Source organism: Phascolarctos cinereus, unplaced genomic scaffold (assembly GCF_003287225.1).
Source record: "Phascolarctos cinereus isolate Bilbo 61053 unplaced genomic scaffold, phaCin_HiC Scaffold_8;HRSCAF=390, whole genome shotgun sequence".
Lineage (NCBI taxonomy): Eukaryota > Metazoa > Chordata > Mammalia > Diprotodontia > Phascolarctidae > Phascolarctos > Phascolarctos cinereus.
In genome coordinates this window covers 3,667,272-3,694,060 of record NW_027556291.1, presented here as the reverse complement: position 1 = coordinate 3,694,060, position 26,789 = coordinate 3,667,272, and the positions used below count along the sequence as shown (strand labels likewise).

The 26,789-nt window shown below is 51.8% G+C and overlaps 1 protein-coding gene across 2 annotated transcripts in view; it reads right to left on the bottom strand.

Annotated features, from left to right (window-relative positions):
- The window catches only part of SHROOM4 (shroom family member 4), a 129,668-nt gene that overhangs the window by 102,211 nt on the left and 668 nt on the right, over positions 1-26,789 (bottom strand). The gene's annotated exons all lie outside the window — the stretch shown is intronic.

Genomic DNA, 26,789 nt, shown 5'->3' with positions numbered 1-26,789 from the left:
CTTACACCCCCGAAAAAACTGCAGGAAAGCTATCAACCACAAAATGTCTGACCAGAAAGAGAGACAAAACGGTCATGCCACACGGCGACGATGGACAGTGGAGGGACAACATGGGTGAACATTCTAGGACCCTGCACAGTGGCTGGCCCTTCTCTGGAGGATTTCTGGGAGGACAGAGAGAGGAGGAGCATGGAGGAGAAGGCAGGTGTGGACTGAGAGCAGGGATGTTGATGGCATCCATCTGCACAGCAAAGTTGGAGCGAGCTATATGTGAAACCCCGAGCTAACATTACATGCAGTGGAGAAGATCAGGGCTAGGCTCTGTCCACCTCTAAACCCAAAGCATGAATGAAGAAGTTTTAATAATGAAGAGACCAACAAAGCTCTACTTGCAATCACCAATCTCCAGGCAGTTTCACCAACACCGTGTCAGTCACTGGGGGTACATCCTCAAGAAGCTTCCATTCTAATGAGGGCACACGCAAATAGATACTTAAGTAGAGAAACCACCAGTGCATGAGGGAGAGCGGGTGAGTGGCGGGGGCGGGGAGGATAGAGGGGGAGATAAAGACCGAGACAAATAGAGACAGACAGAGAGAATGAGAATAAGGTCATGCCTCCTCTAGGAGGTGGCCCTTGAGGGGTGCTCAGAAGGAAGCCAGACATTCCATTCCAAGAGGTGGAGGAGAGGAGGGAATTCATTCCAGAAATGGGTGAGGCAAGGGGGAGAGCCCACTTATGGAACAGCATGGAGAAGAAACATGGAATGCTGTTCCTGGGCAACAACTAACAGGACGGTTCGACTGGAACAGAGAGTGTGTGAAAGGAAGTAATGTGAAATAGGACTAGAAAGGCTGGTGGAAGGAAGGCAGATTGGGAACGTTAAGTGACAGCCTCAGGATTACATTCTAGGGGCAACAAGGAACCATCGAGGCACATATGGGGGCAGGGGAGGAAGTGGCATGGTCATATCATTGGCAGCTGGGTGCAAAGTGGATTAGATAAGAGAGACATTGCAGGCAAGGAGACCAAGTAGGAGGCTTCTGTAATAGTCCAGGCAAGGGGCGATGAGAGTCTGAACTAGGGTGAAAGCTGTGTGAGCGGAGAAAATGACATCATAGAGGTGAGATTGATAAGACTTGGCCATTGACTAAAGAAGGCAATGAGATCAAAGGAGTCAGAGGTGAGCACGAGGCTGTGAACCTAGGTGACAAGAAGGAGAGGCTGTGAACCTAGGTGACAAGAAGGATCGTGGTGCCAGCAACCCAGATAGGGGAAGTCTGGACACAAACATAATGAGCTCCATTTGGGACCTGTTCAGTTTGAGATGCCTGTGGGACTCCCTGGCATGGAGGAGAGAGATTAGGGCTGACTACAGGAATAATGATATTAATAATGGTAACGGCTAGCATTTATACAGTGCTTTAAGGTTTGCAAAACAAATGTGAATGAATGCATGAATGAATGAGTGGAAAAAGCATTCATGAAAGCATTTATACTATGTGCTAAGCACTGGGGAGACAGAGAAGAAACAAAGCAGTTCCTCTGGAGGAGGAGCTTTTGCTCTAATTGGAGGATGGGTGGAAAGACATCTACATCTGGGAGTCATCTATGTAGGCATAATGGAAGCCATGGGAACTGATGAAATCATCATGAGAAATGGTAGAGAGGGAGAAGAGAAGAAAGACTACAGCAGAGCTCACAGGAGGATCCACGTTTGGGGGAGTGTCATGGATGATGGATGATCCAACAAAGGAGATGGGGGAGGAGTGGTCCAACTAAAAAATGGAGGTGATAACTCCATCGAGGCCAAGTACCATCAATAAAAATCAGGAAAAACTGAGAGGAAAAGAAATACCCTTTAGAATGGCCAAAACACTGGGGCATAAGCCTACCAAGGCCCACACAGAGCCCAGAGAGACAGGCTTAAAGGGCTTCTTGCAAAAAGGAAGAACTTAATGAATAATTAGAGGGATGTCCCCTGTGCCTGGTTAGGTAGAGTTAACATAGCGAAAATGTCAAGACTTCCCAAACCACTTTAGAGCTTTAATGTACAATCAAGACTGACTGATGGGCTATTTAAGAGAATGAGATCCAGTGACAGCAATCCTTTAAGGATGTGTGACTTCATCTACAAGGGAAGTTTCCCACTGGAGCACAGTACTAGCCATGTATAAGTGACCGTCTCAGAGAAATGGTGGGGCCTCAGAGAGCTGCACTGACTTATCTTGTGTCCCGTGGCTGGTATAGGAAGGAGGCAGTATTTGAATCCAGGTCTTCCTGCATCCAAGGATCTGCCATGCCATGTTGCCCCAGTTCATATGGAAAGTAAATTACCAAGAATAATAAGGGAAACAATGAAACAAGAAGATGAAGGGGGGCAATACTGGCGAGCAGCAACCCCCCAAATGACCTGGTGCTAGATAAAACTAAAAAGTCAATGGATCACTCAGAGGAGAGAATCTTAAAAGAGATCCAGCACCAAGATTGAGCTACCAAATGTCACAAAACATCGGAGAAAGGAATTCCCTAAAAATCCTCCGGCAAGATGGTCAAACTCAGCTTCAAGGCCCATCTCACACTCACGAACAAGCCCAAGAGCAAACACGTTTTTACAGTGGTGCAGCTCAGCTCACACCCTATCCCAAATCCCACTGCAATCAATGAAGCAAACCAAGGGAAAACAATTGTGAAAAAAGCACGAGCTCCAAAGTCAGCTTGAGGAAGAAAGGGAAGCGCCACGAGGCCCCCAACAGCAAAGGAGAGAATACGAAAATAAGGCTCCAGAGGGACAGCTAGCTGGCACAGTGGATAGAGCATCGGCCCTGAAGTCAGGAGGACCTGAGTTCAAATCCAGCCTCTGACCAAACACTTGACACTTACTAGCTGGGTGACCCTGGGCAAGTCACTTAACCCCAATTGTGAAAGAAAGAAAGAAAGAAAGAAAGAAAGAAAGAAAGAAAGAAAGAAAGAAAGAAAGAAAGAAAGAAAGAAAGAAAGGAAGGAAGAAGGAAGGAAGGAAGGAAGGAAGGAAGGAAGGAAGGAAGGAAGAAGGAAGGAAGGAAGGAAGGAAGGAAGGAAGGAAGGAAGGAAGAAAGAAAGAAAGAAAGAAAGAAAGAAAGAAAGAAAGAAAAAGAAAGAAAGAAAGAAAGAAAGAAAGAAAGAAAGAAAGAAAGAAAATAAGGCCCCAGACAAAAGGACGTCTTTCCTCCTCCTTTCAGTGGCAAGGTGGGCACTAGTGGGGTGGCCACTGTGGTCACTCTCAAATCAGAGCCTAGGGCCAAGCTGGCTGGCCTTCGCTGAGGTTGGGGTGTTGGGTGATGCTGCAGCTGTCCCAAAGGGAGGCTCACTGGGTGGTGGAAGGAGGAGGGGGATACCTGGGCTCTCCCTGGGGCTCCCTCTAAAAGAGACACATCAGGCCTGCTGTTGAAGAAAGCCATGAGGTATTGAAAATGGTTCTGATGGCTTGTAAATGGGAACTGAGTGGCTTTAGGTAGGTGTTTCAGGGTGAGCTGCTAATAACTGACTTCTCTTTTCAGTCAGGTAACAATGGCAACCAAGGGGCCAGGCTGTAGAACCCCAGGGGGCCCCCATAGGCTGCACCCCTTCATAGCTAACATTTAAATAGCAAAACCCTTCCCACTTACATCACTTGATCCTTCCAGCCACCCTGTGAGGTGGCCATTCTTTTTATCCCTATTATAAAGAGGAGGAAACTGAGGCAGTCCAATGCCTTGCCCCAGTTCACACAGCTAGGCAGGATTTGAACACTGATCTTTCTGACTACCAAGTCCAGCCCCTCTAGCCATAGCACCCCCCAACTTCAGGGTTCAAGGCCACCTCCTATTTTTCCTTCTCCGTAGGCCCCTGCATGTTAAACTAGGGTAATGACAACAGCATCTACCTCGCAGGGGTGCTGAGGCTCAATGAGACAGTTTTTGTGTCTGGCACATAACGGGAGCTTAATAAATTCTTGCTCCTGCCCTTCCAGGCACCCCGCCCCAAGCAGATGGCCTTGCCCCTACTGGACAGAAAAGCCGGAGGTCACCTGACTCAAACACCCTCCCCCTTTCTTTCTCTCCACCCCCAAACCTCTCTGGAGCCTTTCTTCCTCCCCCTTCCCACCCAAGGGTGCCTTGGCCCTGCCAGGGCTGGCCCTTCCACCTGAGCCCTGGCTCCTCTTCCCTCCAGCCTGCCTATATCCCTCCTCCCAAGTCGCCCTTGCATCAATTATCATGTCCCCTCCGGTCTTCCATCTACCTCTTCCTCATCTCCATATCTCCATGGGCTCCCTCCCCTCTCTAGCTACATACATGCTCAGGGCTCCCCCTAGCCTTTCAAGAAAACCAAACCATTCTCTCCTCTCCCCTCTCTTCCCCTGCCCCCCCCCAGCTTTCTGAAAAGGCTAATCTATGCACTGATCACCCTCCCCGCCCATCACTCCTTGGCTGTCTCCGGGCCCCAGACCTGAGATCACTCTAATTCACCTAAAAGACTCTTTAGGAGAGAGGAAGAAGACCAAGCAAAAGAAGCCCCTGAGGCAGAGGATTGTGGGGTGTCCGTATTGGAAGGGACTCAAAAGGGAAGAAAATGGAGGCTTAGAGAGTAGAGAACTGTGTAACCCATGGCTACATGGGTCACAGGGTCACCTAAAAGGATCATCAGCCTAGAGCTAGAAGGGCCCTGAGAGGTCATCTGGCCTAAAACCTCATGTTACAGAAAAGGAAACTGAGTGAGCCCAGACAGGGGAAGTCACAGAAATAATCAGTGCAGAGAGCTCCGAGGCCAGGGGCACATTCACATAAGTGACTATGAGAGAAGACATATAAAAAAAGAGAAAAGATCGAAGTGAGGCCCAGGCCGAGTGAGGCATCTGGAAGAAGCCACTGCTTAAGGCAAGCTGCATTAGGGGCAGGGCCCCTCCTCCAGAATAACAGGTCCCATTGCAGCAAGAGGCCATAGGTTTGCAAAGCCCTTTTACATCTGTTAGCTCACATGATTCTTGCAGCAACCCTCCCAGGTAGATGCTAGGATTTTATTACCCCAATTTTACAAAGGAGGAAACTGAGGCTAGGAGGGATGAAGGAACTCAGGCCTTCCTGCTCCCAAGGCCAGCCCTCTGTCCACGGCTCCCATCCACATTCCTGGTGACCAGAGGAGCTCATGGCACCTCCAGACTGCCCAGCAGCATATTCTGGGCCAAATCCCCTGGGCTCGAGAGGGATTGTTCAGCTTTCTTTCCACTCCTGGCCACACCTTCCTGCGCCTCTGGCAGGGCTGGAAATCAATCTTCTGGCTCAGCTGGACAGCCAGCCTGCAGGCCCACATCTCTAATTCTCTCAAGTGGCACAGGCTGAGAAGGGACAGGAGGGGCTGCAACCTGCACAGTGGCTACATGGAGTGCCAGCAGATTGGTGAGGATCCCAACAGACATAGTTGCAGACATAGCTCTGGTCCTTGGTCTAGTTTGGAAAGGTGTACAAGGATGTCAATCATCTGAGTACAAGCTGCTCCTAAAGGCCAGTCCCCCCATGGCTGCCACTGAGCAAATGCAGTCCTCAAAGGATTCCAAAATCCAATACACATGGCAGGCACCCAACAAATGGGGTCCAAAACCTCACTGAGGACATAGATGACCAGGAGAGGCCGGGGCCCACACAAGTAGCAGGAACAAAAGCTAGGCCCAAAGGGACAGCCATATTGGTGTCCTGAGATTCAAAAAGAGCTGGCAGAAAGACCAGCAGGGCTGGAGGTTCCTGGAGGCCAAGTGCACAGAGCTGCTGGCCACTTGGCTGGGCCTCAGGTAGCAGGGCACATGGAAGCACGCCATCAGATTGGTCTAAACATGCTCTCTTAGACGTGTGGTCCACTGTTATGAGTCAGGAGCCCAACCCATCCAGGTCTTCTACACCCACTGAGATTCTTCCCCATGCCTCTCCCCGACACATCAGGCAAGATTCGTTCAGGACCTTTACATGGTGTGGTTCGGGAACAGATGGAGAGGGTCAGCTCATCAAGTCATCATCTCCTGGCCTAGCTTAGGTTTCAAAAGCTGTTCCTTCACTGGATGTTGGGATCAATGGAGGGCATCACGCAGTGCGCTTATACTGACCTCTTTCTCCTGAGCAATGAGGTCCCTAGGCAGCTATCCCACTCCGCCCCAAGGTAACCCCAGCCACCACCACAGCTTCAACCGACAAAGGACGGCCACAGACAGCTCCTCACAGGGGCCAAGAAGCCAGTGATACCAGAGGACTGGGGAACAGCATCTGGTGGGGAAACTGTGGCCAGCAGGGCCTCTGGCACCTGCCCTAAGCATGTGGGTACGGGGGCCTCTTTGTGTGGCTGCTGGGTAATGAATGCTTGGGGAAGGAAGTATGCAGAACTCTGGAGCTGAGCCCATGCCGAGAAACAGGGGCTGGGAAATGTGGACACTTAATTCCAAAGCGGCTTCCAGATGAGAAGGCTCAGTCACCCAAAGGTTTAGGAATCAAGGCAAAGTCCTGGAGCTGGGATGGGCAAAGAACAGTGCTGGCACCTGGAGGGATGGCTACATGGGATGACAAAGAGCCGGAGACTCGCTTCTTCACCCACGGAGACCACAATTCTGAAGGTGGTGACACTAGAGGGGTGGGGGAGGAGACAGCTCACTGAACTGGGAAGCAAAGCTTGTTTTCTAATGAATGAGTCAGCATCCGATGTGAAAGGGACGCACAGACATCTCTTAGTTCTGCACCCCCCCCTCCACCTCCACCAATTTTACTGGGGAGAAAGCAGACCTCAAGAGAGGAAGGAGGGCACTGACCCCTAGGCACCCAGGCCAGAAAAGCACCAGGCCTGGGGTTCAGTTTCTGGCTCCAATCCCAGCACAAAGGTCCACCTTCCTGGTCTTTGACCCCAACTGGCAAGGAGACATTGCCTCCATCCTCAGGGTATTTCTGCGGACAGTTCTTATCAGTACAAAGCCAAATATGTGAAAACTTAACTCCAAACAGTTTAACATTTGAATCCAGACCTCCGTTTCTTCTATAAAATCAGATAGTTGGGCTAGAGAGTTTCACAGATCTTTTAGAAGGGCCATACAATGATTGGGCAAAGGGACTGTTGATGTTTAGTGTAAAGAAGCAAAGGCTTGAGAGATGTGAGAGTCATCTTTGACTCCAAGCACACAGTGCTGACTGGGTATCTGCTAGGTACTTCCAGAGGCTAAAGGGCTGTCATGTGACAGAGGGATCAGCGATGCAGAGAAGGTGCCATTAGGAAAGGCTTCCTATCAATAAGAGCTGTCCCAAAGTGGGAAGGAGTACTGGAGCTCTGCAAAGAGGAGCTGGCTGAGCAGCCATTAGAGCCTCAGCGGAAGGGATTCTCATTCAAAAACTGGTCATCAAAAACCCTTCCAGTTCAGAGACTCAAGATTCCAGGATGTTTGTTGAGTAAGTGATTCAACAAATGAATGAATGAATGGTTTTTGGACAAAGAGAGTGAGCCAAGGGAGAGGCCAGGGACTCCTTCCCATTTGAGTAGAACCCTGGGAGCTGCTTGAGTCACCAGGTCACCAGAGATGGAAAGTACCCAACACCGTGACTCTCTCCTACTACCAGAAGCCAAGGCAATCCACCCAGATAATAATGAAAATAAGAATAAGAATTACTATTATTATTATCTGGTGCCAAGGCCTGTCAATTTCAACTCTGCAGCATCTCTGAACACATCCCCAGCAAAAGTCCACATCTCCTCACTTCTGGACTATTGCAATAACTGCGGGGGGGGGGGGCGTCTGCCTCAGGTCTCTCCCCAGTCCACTCCATCCTCCATGATTTTCCTAAAGTTCAGGTCTGATCACGTCACCCACCCACACACACACACTCAAGAAACTCCAGTGGCTCCCTATCGCCTCTAGGATCAAATACAACATGCTCTATTTGGCATTCAAAGCTCTCTCTTTCCAGTCTTCTTCCACCTCACTCCCCAGACACATACTTTTGGATCCAGTGACCCTGGCCTCCTGGAGGCCCCATCTCTGGGCTGTGGGCCTTCTCTCTGGCTGCCCCCCAGCCTGGAACATGCTCCCTCCTCTGATCTGTATGCTGACCTCGCTGGCTTCCTTTAAGTCCCAACCAAAATCCTGCCTTCTGCTGGAAGCCTTCCCCCAGCCCTCTTCCTTCCAGGGCCTTCCTTCTGCTCATTATTTCCTATTTATCACATATAGAGCTTGTTTCGTGTATGTGTTCACATGTCTCCCCATTAGACTATAAGCTCCTTGAGAGCTGGGACCATCTTTTGACTCTTTTTGTAGCCCTAGCATTTAGCACAGTGCCTGGAACACAGTAGGTGTTTAATCAATGTTTTTTTTATTGATTGGCGGATTGCTTGAAAGCATTCTCATGAGCTTCTACAATGGGACCTCACATCATCCTGTCTGCAAGCCGAGGAAAGCACTAGGTCACTTTTCCAGGATCCCACAAATCCTAAAACTCTCTGAGCAATACCAAAGGCTGTTGGTCATGTGACTGCAGGCTCTGCCACCGTGCTAACCAGGTCAGACTTGAGGCGCCCAATGAGTGGCAGCGTTACGTTTTGAGAAGGACCCTGGGCGTGGAACCTGAGGCCCTAGGGACCAATGCTGGACCTCAGGGACCCTGGCTAAGTGGCTCCCCCTCTCTGACTCTCAGTTTCCTCCTCTGTAAGTGACGGGGCCTTCCAGCTCTAACATTCGTGCTGGGTTCCTGTGATCTCATGTACCCAAACTGAAGGCAACACCAGGCCACTGCTGCCACATTCCAAGTGCTTGGGAAGTTCCGGCCAACACTTTTCTGAAAATACATGATCCATAGATTTAGAGTCAGAAGGGGCCTTGGGTCATCTTGTCCAACCCCTTAATTTAATAGATAAGGAAACAAAGGCCCAGAAAAGGAAATGACATACCCAGGGTCACACAGGAAGTGGCAGAGCCAAGATTCAAACCCAGACCCTTGGGGTCCAAATTCCCCCTCTTCCCACTGTGCTCTGCTGCCATACATAACCACTGATCAAAAAAATGGAAGAACAGAAAGACGTATGGCTCCCATATGGCTCAAGAACTATCACAAGCAATCTATGCTTCCTTTAACAATAGGTCTGATGAAATATGGGACGGAAGGAGAGAGAGCCCTATGAATGGTGCCTTCATTTGGACTTGTGACCACGGCATCATGGGAAAGGAAGCTTGATCACTCAGCACTGGTCCGAGGCCTGCTTCTTGCCAATGGTTTGTACTTTCTGTGAAATACGGGCCAATCACCGAGGCCAAAGGGGTGGTAGGGGGTGTTTGCAACGGGGAGCAAGGCAGCTGGATTCCTGAAATGGTTCTGGCTCCAAAGAGGCAATTATACATACCCCCCATTAGGGAGAGCATCAGCAACCTGGACCCAAGGCCATCTGGAACAGCACGTATGTGATGGACGAACCCACAATGCCTCCACCAAAAAGCACGTTCTCATCAAACGCGCTTGGGGAGTTCATCTCACATCACTCCGGGCCTTGGCCAACTCTGGACTGCAGTCATTTACTAACCACAAACACATGGCAGGGAGAGAAGGAAGAAGAAGCCCTTCCCCTAGGAGCCGGGGGTGGGGAGGGCCCCCCAGGCCAGGCCAGCCAATGGACTGACACCTCCCAGGATGCTGAACAGCCAACGTCAGTGACATGGAGGCCAAAGACTGTGGGGGCTGGAAACTCATCTGCCATACTCACTGGCCATGTGACCCTGGGCAAGGCTTCTCCCTGCTGTGGCCTCAGTTTCCTCATCTCTAAAACAAATGATAGGACTTGATGACCTCTCTGGACTCTGACTGTCTGACCTTGGGCCTAGGAACTCTCGATCTCACAAGTGTGTTCGTGACCTGGACCCCTCAGGGCCTTGGTGAAGTCTATGGACTCCTTCCCAGAGTGCACTTAAAAGCATGCAACCGGATACGCAGGATCACAAAGGAGGTTAGGGGGTCAGCCAAAATAAAGATAGGATTGTTTCCCCAAATTCACAGATCCAACTCCATGAGCCCAGGAGGGAGCATGGGGAGAAAGGAGCAGTCACCAAAGGTGTGGGCCACAGAGAGAATCCCAACCAAGCAAAGGCCACTGGGGCTGGAGGGAGGGAGAGAAAAAAACCAGAAAAGAAAAAAAAAAGAAAAGAGAAATTGAGAGTGAGGAGAGGAGAAGAGAAAGAGGGAGTGGGAGAGGGAGGGAGGGAAGGAGAAGGCCAATGGCCTTGGCCATCAGGGACTCCCTGCTGACCTTGGAGGGAGGAGTTGCAAAATCCCAGTATGGCAGAAACCAAATCTCAGAAGGGAGGGGAAGGAGGGCAGGGTGATGGAGAATGAGAAAGATCCCTCAGCAGTACAAGAAGGGAGCCCTCACCATGAGAAGTCGCTAGTCCCGCCCCACCCTGCCTGGCCACAGTGGGGCACTGACCAGAAGGTCAGTCCAGCCTGATCTTCTCTCTTCCCAGGGGAGCCAAGCTCCCACAGCTAGCAAGTGAGAGAACCAGCATCTGAACTCAGGTCCTTTGCCTCTAAATGCAGCGTTCTTGGCCTTGGCCTCCTGCTGCCACTTCAAATGCCTCGGTCAATAGATGTGATGCCTCAGAGCCTCTGCCCACCGTACCACTCAAGCAGTCAGTGAGCATTTCCTAAGCGCTCAATGTGTACAAGGCACTCAGTCTATCTGCCGCACCTTAGGTGCAAAGAGAAGGAAGAAGTATGGGACAGCGAACAAAGCCAAGACTGGAGGCTGCAGCCATGGTAACAAAGGCACAGGATGCTTGTGAGGCCACGGTAGAGACAAGAGTGCCCCCTCCACATGTTTATAAGCAGCACTGTTGAGATGGTGCTGCGGTGGATAGAACACCAGGCCTGGAGTCAGGAAGACCTAAGCTCAAATGTTACTAGCTGTGTGACTCTGGGCAAGTCACTTTACCCTGTCTGCCTCAGTTTCTTCATCTGTAAAATGAGCTGGAGAAGGCAATGGCCAATCACTCTAGTATCTCTGCCAAGGAAACCCCACATGGGGTCACAGAGCTCTGGACATGACTGAAATGACAATAAAACAACAATCCTGTCACGAAACCTGGCTCAAAGCTCCCAGCACACTGCTATGGGAATTTATAGGAAAACGGTGACAGGTGTTTCAGTGCCCATCCCCTGGCTCAGAGCTAGTGACAGAAGTGCCCAGGACAGTGAAGTCAAAACTTCACTCATCACATCCCTTTGATGGCACAGTTCAACATCTCTCCATGTCTTCTCTTCCCAACGCCTTTTTTGTCCAGCTTCTTCCTTCCTCTAGGTCTTTTAACTTTCTGTGTGCCCTGAGTCCTGGGGTGCTCTGTCTGTCATCCCTCATTCTCCCTGCATGACACTTCCTCGGCCAGTCATCAATTCCCCATGCTATCGTTTGTGGCCAGGCCATCATCAGAGACATGTTTTGGCTGAGTCTGGCCCATTTCCCTAGAGCCCTCTGGATCCTCTGTAAGATGCTGGATACAGTCTAGGGCTGTAGTCAGCCAGGCTTGGAGGAGGGGAGAATAATTGGACACCAAGACTCAGTACTTGTATGAACACCCCTTAACAGAAGAGACATCTTCCAGGTAACTTCATTGTAAATGAACCTATCATCTTCATTTTCATCTTCCATTGGCTTCATTTAAATGGCTAAGATGTGTTCTGCCAGGGGAGAAAAAATGCTTCTGGATAGAATGAAATCACCGTTAAGAATGCAGCAAACCTCTTACAATCGCATGTTTCAAGAAAATCCATAATTCTGATTGAAGTAGCAATGATTGTCCCAAGATTAATAATCCTGTCATAGGCTCAAAATCAGGCCTCAAATAAAGTGGCTTAAAATGGACATGTGATACAGACCCCAAATGTGGTCCTCACGTGGCTTCTTTGGGGTTGGTGAGCCATTTCCACCAAAGAGGAAGTAAGCCCCCAAACTTCACCTCAGGCCCCTCTCCCCCTCTTATATGGACACTTTTCTATCCCGTGCAGGTAACAGCCATTCCCAGGATTACAGCAGCCTCAAAGGACCTACCAAATGATGTCCGTAAAACTAAGCTGCTCCCCCCAAACACTCCTGACACACCTAGAGCTCTGGCAGGCCACAGGCAATTTCCCAGGGCCTCTAGGACATCTCCCTACACTCACTATGTCCCAAATAGAACAGCCCCAGGCCAGCCTCCCCATTTCTGCCAGCAAATAAGCAGCATCCTTCCAGGCTCCCAAGGTTAAGAGCCTTGGCATCACTCAGAATCCATTGTCTTCATCCCCCAGATTTAAACTGTCATGTGCGTGGGTTTCTTCTTCCCAATGCCTCTCCCCTTCAGCCTTTCCTCTCCACTGTCACCTCAATTCAGGGGAAGCTTAGCTGAGGTCCCAGAATTCTGTGATCACCTCTCCCTCCACTACCACAAAAGCCTCCTAGCAATCTCCCTGCCTCCCACTCTCTGCCAGCTCCCCTAGAGGCCACAGGCAAAATGACCTCCAGAAACACCATTTCAGCAGGTTACTCACCTGCTCAAGAACCTACTTACTACGGTTCACCATTACTGACCACAACCACACCCAGTGTGAGAATAGCATACATTTAGATCCATCGATCGAGTTTTAGGGTAAACTTATCTTCCCAACAGCCCTTCAAAGTAGGTAGCATTAAGTATCGTTGCCACATTTCATAGAGTATTAGCGAGTGAGTTTGACTTCAGTTCCTGGCAAAATTCTGAACTCTACTACTACAGGACTAGTTGGTGAGCTTTGGGAGCCAGCTGGGGTCCATCCAGAACAGGTCACGTGGACATCTGTGCCACAGTATAGATCAACAAAGCTGACTGGGGAGGGCAGGTGGGAGGCCCACAGCCTGAGATGCCCCCAACCTGCCTGCACCAGCTAAACCAATTTCTGAATGTTAGGTTCCCAGCCCTGCCTTGCAGCCACTTAGGGGAAAAGTCCACAGTCCACCGGAGAGTTTGCCCGAGGTAGATCATTATCCTGGCGTGGCTGCCCCCTGGGAGAAGACCCCCCAAGGGTTGGTCAGCAGATCCAAAGCTCAGTGCCCCCTCCCCTAGACTGCCACTGCCTTGCACTAGGGATGGATAAGGCAGCATCAAAGCGATCAGAGCACACTCATCTCTCACGCTCACACAGGGCAGCCCCCACTCCCCATCCAAGGAAAGAGGACATGGACAGCCCATTGCTGCCAGCCACCCTGCCTGGCTGCCAGGCCCCACTGACACCTGCTTTCTTTGAAGTGCTTCTGCATCTCCTTCCCCCAAGAGAACAGCAGCAGTGGCTGCTCTCTTTGTCTCTGGGTCCCCCAACACGGCCCGGCACCTGGCCCACAAGAGCCTTTTATGCAATCGGAGCTCACTGACTGACTGGCTGGCAGGTATTTGCATAGCCAAGGACCCAAAGCAAAGTCTCCAACTCAGACTGATACAAATCCCTCAAACTCTAAACCACAGAGAGGAATGGCCAAGATAAAGATTAGTCAAGGAGCCCCCAGGCCTAGGCCAAGGTAACTCACTCAACTAAATAGGTGAAGGCTGAGTCCAAGGGGCTTCCCTAAGCCAAGTCATCTCCAAGGCTCTTCACAACTCTGCTACAGCATGGCAAGGCAGATCAGGGGTACCAGCTGCTACCAAAGGAGACCACATTTGGGGCTCGAAAAAGAAGTCAAAAGAAGGGGGGAAATGGAAGGAAGGAGGAAGGGCTAGTCAAAGAGAGGCAGGCTGCATGGTGCAATGGAAAGATGGCCAGAATTGGACTCTAAGGGCATAGGTTCAAATGCTCAGAGCCAATAGGGGTAAGTTCCCCAAGGCAAAGTCTCAAACTAAGGCCCCTCCCCAGCCTAGCTGTCCCCTCTGCTCACTCACCAGTTTAGCAATGTCCTTCCTAAACTGTGATGCAAACAACAGACTACCAAAACTTCCTCCAGATGGGATGTGACCAGGGCAGAAGACAGCAGGACCTACATGGCCTGCCTAGGCCTTGTCTCTGCAGCAATAAACAAGCAAAATTCAAATCCATCTGGACTGCTGTTGTCCCCTAGGGATTCAACTCAAACCCCCAGACCTTTCAGCTGAAGTGCTAGAGTGGCACCCCCCCCCAATTTCACAAGGTCACAGCTGGGGGTTTTTGAACCCAAATGTAAGACTTTAAATTTATGCCTGTTAGAGTTCATCCTATTAGGCTTGTCCAATGTTCTAGTCAGTCCATGTCGTCTGGGATTTTGTCTGTCATCCTCCCAAATGTTGGCAATTCTTCTTTGCTTGAGGGCCTCTTCAAATGTGATGAGGATGGCATTTATGCCAGGTCACCAATAAAAGTGTTCAACAGCACAAGGCCTAGCACAAATTCCTGGAGAGTTCAGATAATTAACGATGACTCTTTGCACTTCCAAATCCACCTAATTACACCGTCGGCCAGCTCACAGCTCTCCATCTTGCTCACCAGAATGGCACTGGCAACTATCAAATGTACATCATAGCCAGCTGTGCACCACCTGCAACTCTCATGGGCATACCGCCAACTCCTAGATCTAAATCCTGAATGAGAATGTCCAGCCCAGAGCCTGGCATCGATCTCGGGGGCGTTCTGCTGGAGGCCTCCCGTCATGTCGACACTAAACTCTTCCCAGCTCCTCTTTGAGTCTGGCCATCCAAGGAACTCAGAATGCAGCTGATTCTATTATCATCTAATCCCTGCTAAACATCGAGATGAACTTGATTCACAGCATTCCCCTCAGCAACCAGTCTAGCGATCCTGCCAAGGAAGGAAATGACATGTCCTTGAAACAAGCATGGCCCTTGGTGATCATAAATAATAACAACCTTTCTCCATGTTCTCCCGCCGTTCCTTCAATGACAGACTTTAGAAGGGCCGTGGGGCTTGCCTCTGCATGTGCCCAGATCACCTAACGTGGAAGCACCCACCCCGTTCCAGAATTTCCCCAGGAATCCAGATCGTTCTCCCAGGCCTACAGTTTGCCAACTCCATTCTCTTTCCCTTTCCAGAGCCCATCTGCCCTTCTCCCACCCTATGGTATCCTTTCCATGATCACTGGCAGCAGCTCTGGCATCCCACCTGTCAGGACTGGAGGATGGAGTTCATCTGGGTCAGGCGACTTCAAGTCAGCCAGATCAGCCAGATGTGCTCTATCTCTCTACTGATCTTGGGCATCAATTTCGTGTTAGTCACATTTGTGGGGGCCTATTCAATCTCAGGGTCTTCTCCCCAGAATAGCAATCTGAGTGGGGCAGTTCTGCTTTCTCTCCACAGTGAGGCACAATGAGCAGAGAGGGGCCTGAAATCCTTCTCTGAGCCTCTTTTTCCTATGACAGAACTCAAGAAATCCCCCAGCCCCAGCGCTTTCTGTTGCCTGGCCCTGGCTTTCTACGTCAGTCTCAGAGCACTCTCCTTCCGGACCCTATGCCTGAAGGATCACGTACACTTTCCTTTTTCATCCTCTTCTCCACATGGCCCATTAACAGCAGAATAGGGACCAGGCCTGGGACTGTCAACACTCCTGAGTACAGCCCAACCAGAGGAAAAAGGGAGCTCTTACCTGATTTTGAAATACTGAAGCATTCGTTTTTTTTAAAAAAGAAATCTATAAATATGTGGTTTTCTAAGTCAATGTACAGCCTTCCAGGATTCTTATGTATGCTTTAGTAGCCTCCATTTCTATTTGAGTTTGACGCTGAGAGGTTAAATGATCTGACCAGGGTCACATAGTCAGTATGTGTCAGAAGTGAGACTTGAACTCAGGGCTTCCTGCCTTTGAGGTCAGCTCTCTGTCTCCTATGCTACAGTAGCCCCTCTCTCACCTAGCACCTCCTAGGCAAGACTTAACAAATGTTGGCCTCATTAGTGACACGAGTCCATGGCTACGAACGGAGAAAAAATAGAAAGGATGGGCCCTCCCCTTGGGACCAAGACTCACCCACCCCACCAATAAAAAGCCCCAACTATCTGCAACTTTTGGTCTTGGGGCGATAAAGGGGGGGGGGGGTGGGAAGTGCAGAGGCTGGCCCCATCGCACAGGCGGAATGTGTCAGAGGTGCGCTTGGGCCCAGGGCTCTGACGCCAAGGCCAACTCACCTGCTACCACCCCAGGCCACCTCTCCTTAGTAAGAATCATGACATTTCTGTAGCACTGCCAAGCTTGTAAAGTAGTTTAAATAGATCAGCTTGTCCTAGGAGGTAGAGTTCATCCACAGCTTCATCCCCATTTTACAGATGGACAACCTGGGGCTGAGAGGGGTGGACTTCCTGAGCCGGGATCGCCTAGGCAGGAAGTGAATAAGCCAGGCCTGGAGGCCAGACCCTCTAGGTTGCTCCCCGCACCTGATATCTGACAAGAATGCAAAGTAAAAGGGGGAGGCTCCCCAGGTACAGGATCAGACCCCTGAGCAGAAGCCAAAAGCATGCCTGCTGGGATCTGGGCTATCCCATCTGCTGGGGGGCACTTCACCTCCCTTCCTTAGGCTAGCCCAGAGCATGCAGTCCAACCTAGAGTGGGCTCCCCAAGAAAAGTCAAGTCATCCAAGCACCTGGGCTCCAATGCCCAGCTCAGCTGGCAGCCTGCCCAGACAAACATGCCAGTGGGATGGGAGGAAGAAGGGCCCATATCCTCCCCAACTGAAGCATTAGCCACTCTTTCCATTCAGTGGATTTATCCTGGGACAGCCGAGAAAGGGGAGGGAACAAAGCCCTCCTCCAGCCAATTCATCTGAGCAGCCCTCGAACCCTAGCCACCTGAGTTAGAGTACTCATCCAAAGGGGGCATTTCTGGGAGATAAAATATGGGTCTCATCCAGCCAGGATGCCAATCATCCAGAAGGGCCATTTCCTGGTTCAATGGAGCTTTTGTGTGTCCAAGAGAGGCCGTATCTAAGACAGTGTGGGAAAGCTGGCCTCAGGAGATCTGGGTTCAAAGCCCAGCTCTGCCACTTACTGACCTGTATAACCCTTCTTCTCTCTGGGGCCCAGTTTCCTCATGTGGCGAATGAAGATTAGACTTGATGGCTTCTGAGCCCCCATTGCAGCCTTCGTAGACCTAACAGTCTATGCCCTGTCTCTCCCCAGAGTCAGGCAGCAGAGGTGCCCACTGGGTGGCGCTTCAGAGAGCTGCGAGGAGGAGCCCAACTCCTGCAGAGGAGGCCAGTTCCACTGAGTCAGCTCACTGGCAGGAGCTGAAAAAGCCACCTGTATACTTTCTCCCTCCCCCCCAAAGCCAATCCCTTGAGAGTATTAACAATGCTAATAATAATCACTGTGGCCACTTCGAGGGTGCTCTAAGGCCAGCCAAGTACCTCCTTGGCACTTCATAATACTCACGTGAGGTGAGGACTACAGAGTTTGCTGCCCTTATTTTACAGATGAGGAAATTGAGGCTCAGAGAGGTGAAAGTGATTTTCCCAGAGTCACAAAGTTAAGTGAGAGTCAGAGGTGGGAGTCAAACACAGGTCTCACCAGACTCTGTCCAGGCCCTGTGCACAAGGGCGATGCCTGCCAGTAGGTACAGAAGCGTGCTCCTGGGGAGGCATTCGAACTTTTCCCAGAAGATGATGCCGTGAGCATTCGGAGTGGGCACATCCGAAATGTGGGGTGCGTGAAAGAACAAACATATAACAACATGTCAAGCAGGGACGCGGCACAGCAGCGCCCACGTCTGGTGCTCAAGGGCTGGAAGGCATTGGTCCAATCGCTTTTCCTCCCCGGGCCTCAACTTCCTCCTTGCCCACAAAGTGAGGGGTTGGACTAGAGGAACTCGGAGCTCTTTTCCAATTGGCAATCCTCTGGTCCCCTACCTAAGGTGCTGCTCTAGCCTCTCCCCACCCCAGGCCCCCAGGAGCAGAACCACCCAGAACCACCCGGGGTAAAATCCCAACCTCCTGTGCTTTGCAATCCTTCAAGGGCTGCGGCTTGAGGCCCTGCTGTTCCAATTTCCCATAGAGCCAAGGCTACAGGAATCCAGCTCCGGCTGCCTGCACACATCTGGCCCTCTCCTCCCCCAACCCAAGGCTCTTCCTCCCTCTCGAGCCCCCCTCCCTCCGCTGGGCCAGGCCTTCTGCAGCAGGGGCTTGAGGAGCAGAGGCCCCAGCAGCAGCTGGCCGGCCCAGCCAGGGCCCAGCCCAGGGAGAGGAGAGGGGAGAGAAGAAGGGGAGGGGGAAGGGAAGGGAAGGGAGGGGAGAGGAGGAGGAGGAGGAGGAGGGGGAAGCAGAGTAGAGCAGTGGGGGATGTCCTTGGAAGGACGGGCCCTTCAGCAGTCAGGTGCTTTCAAGCCCAGCCCTGCCTCGACTCCACACATGTTTCAAATCTTCCCTTAAAGGTTCCTTCCACACTGCAGGAGGGAGGGTTTCCTCCCAGATGAGCAAACTGAAGATCAGAGACTTGATGCTAAAAGTCAGCAGGGGAGGTGGGGTGCCAGGCCCAACTCTGCCCTCCCTCCCTCCCTGTGTGGCTGTAGGAGTAGATGACCTGGAAGGCATCTGCCAACTCAACTCCAGAGCTCCTATCCTAGGACTCATCATCATGGATTTCTCGGAACTTCTCACTCCAAGCCAACTCAACAACAGTGTGCTGTCCCAGAGCTGCCCATGGCTCTCCTGTCTCCAAGCCGTGGTTCACTGTTCCCCACGCTGGGAACGCCCTCCCTGCCCCCACTCACCTGTGCAATTCCTACCCAGTCTCATAGTAAGTCCAGCTTCAATGCCAGCTTGGGCCCCACCAGTAATGCCCTTCCTCCTCCAAGCCCCCCCCAAACACTTCCTTGGGTGGGTAGCTAATGTTCTGGCCTTGGACTACCAGGTATTACAGTTCTGATGCTTATGACTCACCCCTCCCCATTCTCCTCCCCACTATAGTAGAAACTCCTTGCAGATTGGGATAGAACTGGCCCACCCAGTGCTTTGCACATAGGAAGGTTTGTTCTGAAGGCCACGGCAGCCTAGAGCTGCAGCCCTTGGGGACTCTGCCTACACTCCTCTCAAAAGCAGCGCCACTGGTTCTGAAGAAACCTAACTGGGACCACATGGCTGCTTCCTCAAGAGAATCACTCCAACGCCACCAAGCCCAGCCTCTCCACTCCCTCTTAAGAAATTCCTGGGGGAGGGAACATTTCCACCCCCAAAAATTCCCCCCAAAGACAAGCTCAAGTGTCTTCCAGCTGGAGCTGGATTCTTTTGTTTGCCTGGGGTTGGAGGGGTGCAAAAGTAGAAGCAGGTCGAGCCTTCTGTGCTACTACCAGAGCCCAAGAACCCAGCCAGAGCCACAGGGAATAAGTAGGCGAGCCAAGACAGGGGCCCCACCAAGCAGGAGCAACACAAGGGGGTCAGCTTGGGAAGGGAGAGGGGGCTCATACCACAACGAGGCCATCCCCTCTCCTGCCTCTCCCAGGGTGCATCATCAAGGCCTTTCTCCCATTGCATCACCACCGGCCCCCTCCAGGAACTCATAAAGGGAGCCCAGTGAATTCCAATACTCAGACACTAACTGGCCTTCAATGCATCCAAGCATCACTGGGCCCTGCTGCAGGCCCTCGAGGGAGGAGGCTTATCAAGCCTTTCAGAAAATGGGATGGGGGAACAAAAGCCTCTTGCCCAGCTCCCACTGAGCCTCTACCTTTACAATCTACAGCAATGGAGTCAAACTCTCTAAGAGGGTACAGAAGCCTGAAAAACATGTTCACATTGTCTATGGTCTGCTATAGTTTTATTTATTTTGCTGAATATTCCCAATTACATTTTCATCTGGTTCAGGCTGCCCTCTGAGTCAGATGTCAGGCCCTGCAGGCACGAGACCCTTCTCTAGAAAAGGAGACAGGCTCAGAGAGAAGCCTTTACAACACCAAGTCTAACAGTCTCTTGATTGTATCTGGGTTCTCCCAGCATCCCAACTGTCTGGCCATCCCATGGCCTACTCCTTCTCAAGCCCAGGGGGCAAGGACACAAACTCTCCCTGACTCAAGACCCCTCAAACATCCTGCCTGGACAGAAATCATGGGATAAGAGCTGGAAAGGCCTTCAGAAGGGGAAGTTGAGGCATAACAGGTCAGGTGACTTGCTCAAGGTTATCAGATGCAGTGAGTGACACGGTCAGAATCTGAACCCAGGTCCTCTGAGCTTCTCCAACAGTTGGACAACTGCTACTGCTCTAGAGACCCCAGTGGTCGAGAGAACACTGGACTTATGTTAGAGTCTGAAGGCTGGCATGTAATAGACCAAGGGCACTTAACACAATTCGCTCTCCTAGGTCTACCCCCTTAACCTAGATGGAGAAGGGCTGTTATCATTCCAAACAGATAGAGGGGCTGATGGAGGGAGGTCAGGAGGGACCTGCCATGAAGATCTGGACAAGACCCCGAAATCCAACTAGTCCAGCTCCTCATTTCACAAATGGGGAAACTGAGGTCCTGGGGCTAGAAGCCAGCATACCTCACTTAGCCCAGCACTTCTTAGCCAATACCTTCATTCCCCTGGGGATTTGGCCAGGCAAGTGCTGATTTTTTTTTGGGGGGAGGCTAGGCAACGGGGTTAAATGACTTGCCCAGGGTCACACAGTTAGTGTCAAGTGTCTTAGGCTGAATTTGAACGCAGGTCCTCCCGGCTCCAGGGCCGGTACTCTATCTACTGCATCACCTACCTGCGCCCAAGTGCTGAATTTCTTGACCGCTTCATACATTCTGGATTTTGAAACTTCCTCTCCACCATCACTCCTGATAATGACAGCAGCAGCAAGAATTGATTGAGTCCTTTAAAGGCTGCAGAGGACTTTAGAAGGATTAGATTATCAGAGCCCTAGTGAGGTAAGTACAACAGGTGTTCTCATGCCCATTTTACAGATAAGAAAGCCAACACTCAGAGAGGTTAGGCAATTCATCCAAGGTCACACAGCTGGTAAGTTTCAGAGGCAGGATTCAAACACAGTCAAATTCCAACCCTCTAATCCGTATGGCACGCTTCCTCACTAACTGAACATCCCACATTCTCAAGGCTGGGGCCCTGACTGTGGGACACAGCAGAGCCAGAAATGACATGGGCCCCCTTTCACCCCATCTCTCTCCAGAGCCCACATGTTCTGTCCCACTCCCAGGTTCTCTGCTAGGCCAGGTAAAAGCCTCCTCATCCAGAGAGAGAGAAAGAGAAAGAGGGGGCGGAAGGAGGGAGAGAGAGAGAAGAGAGAGAGAAAGAGAGAGAGAGGAGGGGAGAAGGGAGGGAGAGAGAAGAGAGGGGGAGGGAAGGAGAGAGAGGAGAGATAGAGAAAGAGAGGGGGGAAGGGAGGGAGGGAGAGAGAGAAGAGGGGGAGGGAGAGGGAGAGAAGAGAGAGAGGAGAGAGGGGGAGACAGAGAGAAAGAGAGAGGGGAAAGGAAAGAGAGAGAAGAGAGAGAGAAAGAGGAAGAGAGAGAAAGAGAGGAGAGAGAGAAGAGGGGAGAGAGAGGAGGAGGGAGGAAGAGAGAGAGAGGAAGAGAGAGAGGAGAGAGAGAAAGAGAGAGAGAAGGGAAGAGAGAGACAGAGGGGGAGAGAGAGAGAGAGAGAGAGAGAGAGAGAGAGAGAGAGAGAGAGAGAGAGAGAGAGAGAGAGAGAGAAACAGAGAGAGAAACAGAGGGGGGAAGGAAGGGAGAGAGAGAGGTGGGGAGGGAGGGAGAGAGAGGAGAGAGAGGAAGAGAGAGAAGAAAGAGAGACAGGAAGAGAGAGAGGAGGGAGGGAGAGAGAAGAGAGAAAAGAGATAGAGAGGAGAGATAGAGAGAGAAACAGAGGGGGGAAGAGAGGGAGGGAGACAGAGGTAGGGAGGGAGAGAGAGGAGAGAGAGGAAGAGAGAGAAGAAAGAGAGAGAGAGATGGGGAGGGAGGGAGGGAGAAGAGAGAGAAAAAGAGAGAGAGGAGAGGGAGGGAGAGAGAGGAGGGAGGGAGAGAGAGAAAGGAAAGAGAGAGAGAGAAAGGAAGAGAGAGGAGAGAGAGAAAGAGAGGAGGGAGGGAGAGAGAAGAGAGAGAGGAGAGAAGAAGGAGGAAGAGAGAAGAGAAAGAGAGAGACAGAGAGATAAAGAGAGAGGGACAGACAAAGAGAAAAGAGAGAGAGAAAGAGGGGGCAAGGGAGAGAAAGAGGGGGAAGGGGGGAAAGGAGGGAGAGGGAGGAAGAGAGAGAAGAAGATAGAGAGAGGAGAGAGAAAGAGAGATGGAGGAGGGAGGGGGAAGGGGAGGGATACGGGGGGAAGGGAGGGAGGGAGAGAGAGAAAGAGGAAGAGAGGGAAAGAAAGAGGAAGAGAGAGAGATGCTAGTCTCTGGAGATCAGGAAAACATTAGTACCTCCCTCCACTCAGGAAACTCCCAGTGAAGTGATGGGAACCTTCCAACCCCACCCAGCCTGGCCTTGGGAATGAGGGAGGGAGAAAGGAAGTGTCCTTCACACAGCAGGCCTCACCAATAATCATATTCCAGGGGAAACCTGAATCTTGGGCTGGGCAGCCAGCTGGGGGCCCCCCTGCTTATAGTCTTCTGTGGAGGAGGCAGACCCCAGGTACAAGCCTTTGAGGAAGGTACCTCCCCTCCCTGGCCCCAGGCCTCTCCCCTCCCCTCCCTGGTAGCCAGGTACCTCCAGCATAAAAGGAGGGGCTCGGACTCTGCAATCTTTGAGGTCTCATGATGCCAAGGCAGAAGCTCCCCACCAGAGGCAGTGGGTATGGCCATAATGGAGAAAGCACTGGGCCTGGAGTCAGAAAGCCCCAAGTTCAAATCCAACCTCAGACATTTACTAGCTGGGTGACCCTGGGCAAGTCACTAAACCTCTGCCTGCCTCAGTTTACTCAACTATAAAATGAAGATCATACTGGCACCTATCTCCCAGGGTTGTTGTGAGGAGCAAATGAGATAATATTTGTAAAGAACACTTAGCACAGTGCCTGGCACATAGTAGGTACTTTACAAATGCTCATTCCCTTCCATTTCACTGGTTCCAGGAGCCTCAAGCCTTGCCCTGACACCCCCAAAGAAGTGGGTGGGCCCCCCTCCTAGGAGTGAGGTGTTGGCCATTTCTTGTGACTAATGAGATAAATCATACCAAAAGGTCTGTGACACTCATGCCAGGTGATCAATAACCCAAAAGCTTCCCCCTCCATCCTGCTCCTACAAGCCAGGCCCCAGACACAGGGCAATCCTTTCCCGTGTTCGGAGGTGACATCCTAGCCTGCCCCACAAGAAAGCATCCCAAATGACTGGTTTTCTCCCTCTGAAGAATTCTCTGGTCCTGGGCTGGTACTTTTCCCAGCATGCTTTGCACACCTTCAGCCCATCAGGGAGAGCAAGAGTACAGGGGAAAGAACGCTTGCCATTGAAAGCCTGGGGTCTGAATGTTGGCTCAGCTCCTCAATATTTCTGTGATCTTGGGCACAACCTACCGTACCTCAGTTTCCTCTATAAAATGAAGAGGCTGGAATGGAGAGAACTTTGATCCCACGAGCCCTCTTGAACCCACAGACCCTAATCACAAGGAGTCACTCCAAGGAAATTCTCCCTCCTCTCTCCCCTCACTTAAGATACTCATGAGCGATAACCCATTGGAGAATCCTCCCTCCTACAAACAGCCTCCCTTCAGAAGAATAACGTCTTCATTGCGTCACAGAGCTGGAAGAGACTTTGCTGACACCAAGCGCAGAGCTCTGCTCATTCCCCGACACTACCTCCTTCACCTTTGAGGGAGATCATGTTGGGGGTCCATCCTCTGAGTACTAGCAGCCTGGGGGGAACACAAGGTGCTTGGTCAGACTTCGAGGCAGGGGCAAAAGGCCTTGGCCTGTTTTCTGTTCATTTCAACTCCCCAAACAAGGACTAGATGCCTATTGTGGAAGACGCAGGACAAACCAGCACAATCTCTGCCCTCCAGCTGTCTACAATCCCACAGGGCAGTGGTCTCCAGAGCTGTGGCTGACCCAGGACCCTTCCCAAAGGGTGTGGGACTAACCAATCAGACGGTGGGAGGATGAGCCCCACCCTAGCCTCCAACATGGCCACATCCACCCTGGACCGGCATCCCTTCCCCTCTCTGTTCCTCTCCCGGGGTTGTGCAAATTCCCACTTCCTCTTCTGAAACAGTGATGACCCTAACCCCTACCTGAGCACCTAACTGCAGGTGCTGCTGGGGAAAATCTGCCCCCACTCCCCTCCCTCCCCTGTACCCCTCACAGGGCAGGCTCTGGGAGTTGTCAGTGACCACAGAGTAAGAGCCTAGCTAGCTCCTTCCCCATTTCATGGGGGGGGGGGGGAGCAGATGTGGATAGTATGTGAGATCCCAGAGTTCACTGCCTTCCCCTAAAGCCTCACATCTCTGCAGGGCTCCCTGTTACTTCTAGGATCAAATATTGTTTCATCTTTTTCACCTGTCTTTTTGCATAAGTTTTATAATGTCCCTGCAAATAACTTATAAACAGGTAAGCGTGCTCATATTAGTGGACCATGCCCAAGAATCTTTGTAAGGAGTACGCTATCCACAGTTTGGAAACTCCTGCCATTGGGGGCTAATAAATCCATACTTAATGAGAGCATAGGTGATATGCACAGAAGGGAGGCCCCAGAGATTGAGGGGAGAGGATGGGGTGGCGCTAAATCCGTGGAACTGGTTTGTCCCAGACAAGAAGAGAGCCGATTGAACTGCTAACCTGGGGGATTTGTGAACATTGAGACGCCTTAGAACAGGGCTAAGTGTATCTTGGCTAGCCGTCTCCAAGCAGAAGGCCCTTCCTCTTCCAACGGCCTGGGCCATTACATGGGTTCCCCTCATCTAACCCTACCCATCCCCTTCCTCTCCAATCCAGAACACAGACTTCTGGGGATCCCCCTATCCAGCTGCACACTCCTCCCTGATCCTAGAGGAGTCTCCAGATTTGGAAGGGGAGCCAGCTTTGGGTAGCAACTACAACAGCCCTCCCCCATCTCCACCCCCAGGACGGAAGGCTGCAATCTCTAGCTCTGAAGAGAGAGCCATGCCCTGGGATAAGTCAGAAGGAAGGGCCCATGAGGTCCAAGGTGTGTGTGTGTGGGGGGGGTGCAGTTAACAACCCAGTTCAGAATTTGGTAAAGAAGAACTTTAGCTTAGAGAAACTCCTCACCAAGGGGCCATGCCCCCTCCAAATACATAAAGAGGGATATTGTTTTGAAACCTATTCCACAAATGGGAGAAGGTCTAGATGGGGGCAGCTGGGAGCCTCCCTGGGCTGTAGGAAGAGCTGGCTCCTTTGCAGAATGGACCCAAGAGCAGGGGCAGAGAAAGAGTCTGGAAGCCAGGCCTGCCTCACCTTTCTTGTGTTCTGAACCTCTCTGGTGTCTCAAAAGAAGAGTTTTTAATGCACGAAATAAAATAGAGAGGTGTCTTTTGCAGGACACCCACTATACTGAAATTCAGTTGTCAAAACAATCATTCTGAAACTCGTGAGTTCCCAGACCCCTAGAGATCCATCCTGGGACCCTTTGAACCCCAGGGTAAGTTTCTTACTAGGCTAGTGTTTCCAGGACAAGGCTAGGGGCTGGCTGTTTTCCAAGCTGAAGATTAGAACTCCTCCCCACAGAGGCGCCCCAAGGCTTCCACCACCGGGAGGTGCCAAATGCCCAAAGCCAACCTGCCCTCCCTAAGGAACTGTCCTGGAACAGCCTTGACCGGGACAGACCCGTGGGCTCCTAATAACCGGAGGCCAGGCCAAACCTGATCAAGATGGGAAGTAATGGTGTGAGGCATGGCCAGGGGGGCTGGGGGTTAGAAAGAAAGGGGGGCAAGTTTGTTCCCTTTCCAGAGTCAGCTAACCCAGTTCCCACGTCTTCACTCGCAACTCGGCTCTCTGCTCTTTAGCCGCCTCGCCTCCGGAATCTGTCTCGCTCTTGAGGGCTTTGGAACGGTTAGTAGCAAGTTTGTTTAGCCCAGAATCTTTAACCTCTCTCCATGCGATTCCTCAAGGTGAACCGTGTTCTTCCTCCAAAAGAAAGCAAGTCCCCCACCCCAGGCGCGCGCGCGCGCACACACACACACACACACACACACACACACACACACACACACGAAGTATTCTCCATTTCATAGCGCTCTTCCCCTGCCCCCTGCCGAGGGGGGCTTCAAGCAGATTCCAGTCCCGTAAAACAAACAAACACTGAGGCTGTAGAAGCCGCCGAGGCAGCCGCAGCCGCAGCGGCAGCCGCCGCAGCAGCACGAAGCACAGCTGGACTGCTCAGCCCGAGGCTTCTCCACACTTTGTAACTTAGGAGCCTAGGCTGGAAATCACCAAGGCGAAAGAAGGGAGGGAGGCTCCCGTGATAGAAGCGGCCCGGGGAGGGCCCAGGGAGGGCAGGCAGCGATCGAGAGAGGGAGAGAGCGAGGGGGGCCTGGGAGAGGGGCGCGCCAACTTCTGGGCTCTCGCCGTGCCCCTGGAGGCAGGCAGTTTGGGAAGAGAGGACCACTCCGGGCTGAGCGGGGCACGCATCGTCGCGGGGCAGCTGAGCAGGAGCCTTGGGCCAGCAGCTCAGCTTGGGGCTTGCCTCGAGCCCGCTCTGGAATGGCTGTGTGTGCGGGGGTCTGGGGCACGGCTCCCACCCGGTCTGCAACTCTGGATCGAGGCTGCGAGTGTCTCCAAGGTCCCAGCCTAGCTTCGCTGTCCTGCTGCCCCTCTGCCCCTCTGGCCCGTCCAGCTGGTGAGGTGCGCGCCTGCTTCTGGTCCGCCTGCCCACCCCAGGCCGCCCCCAAGTGCTTCCAAGTCCCCATCCCAGCCCTAGTCCGAAGGCAG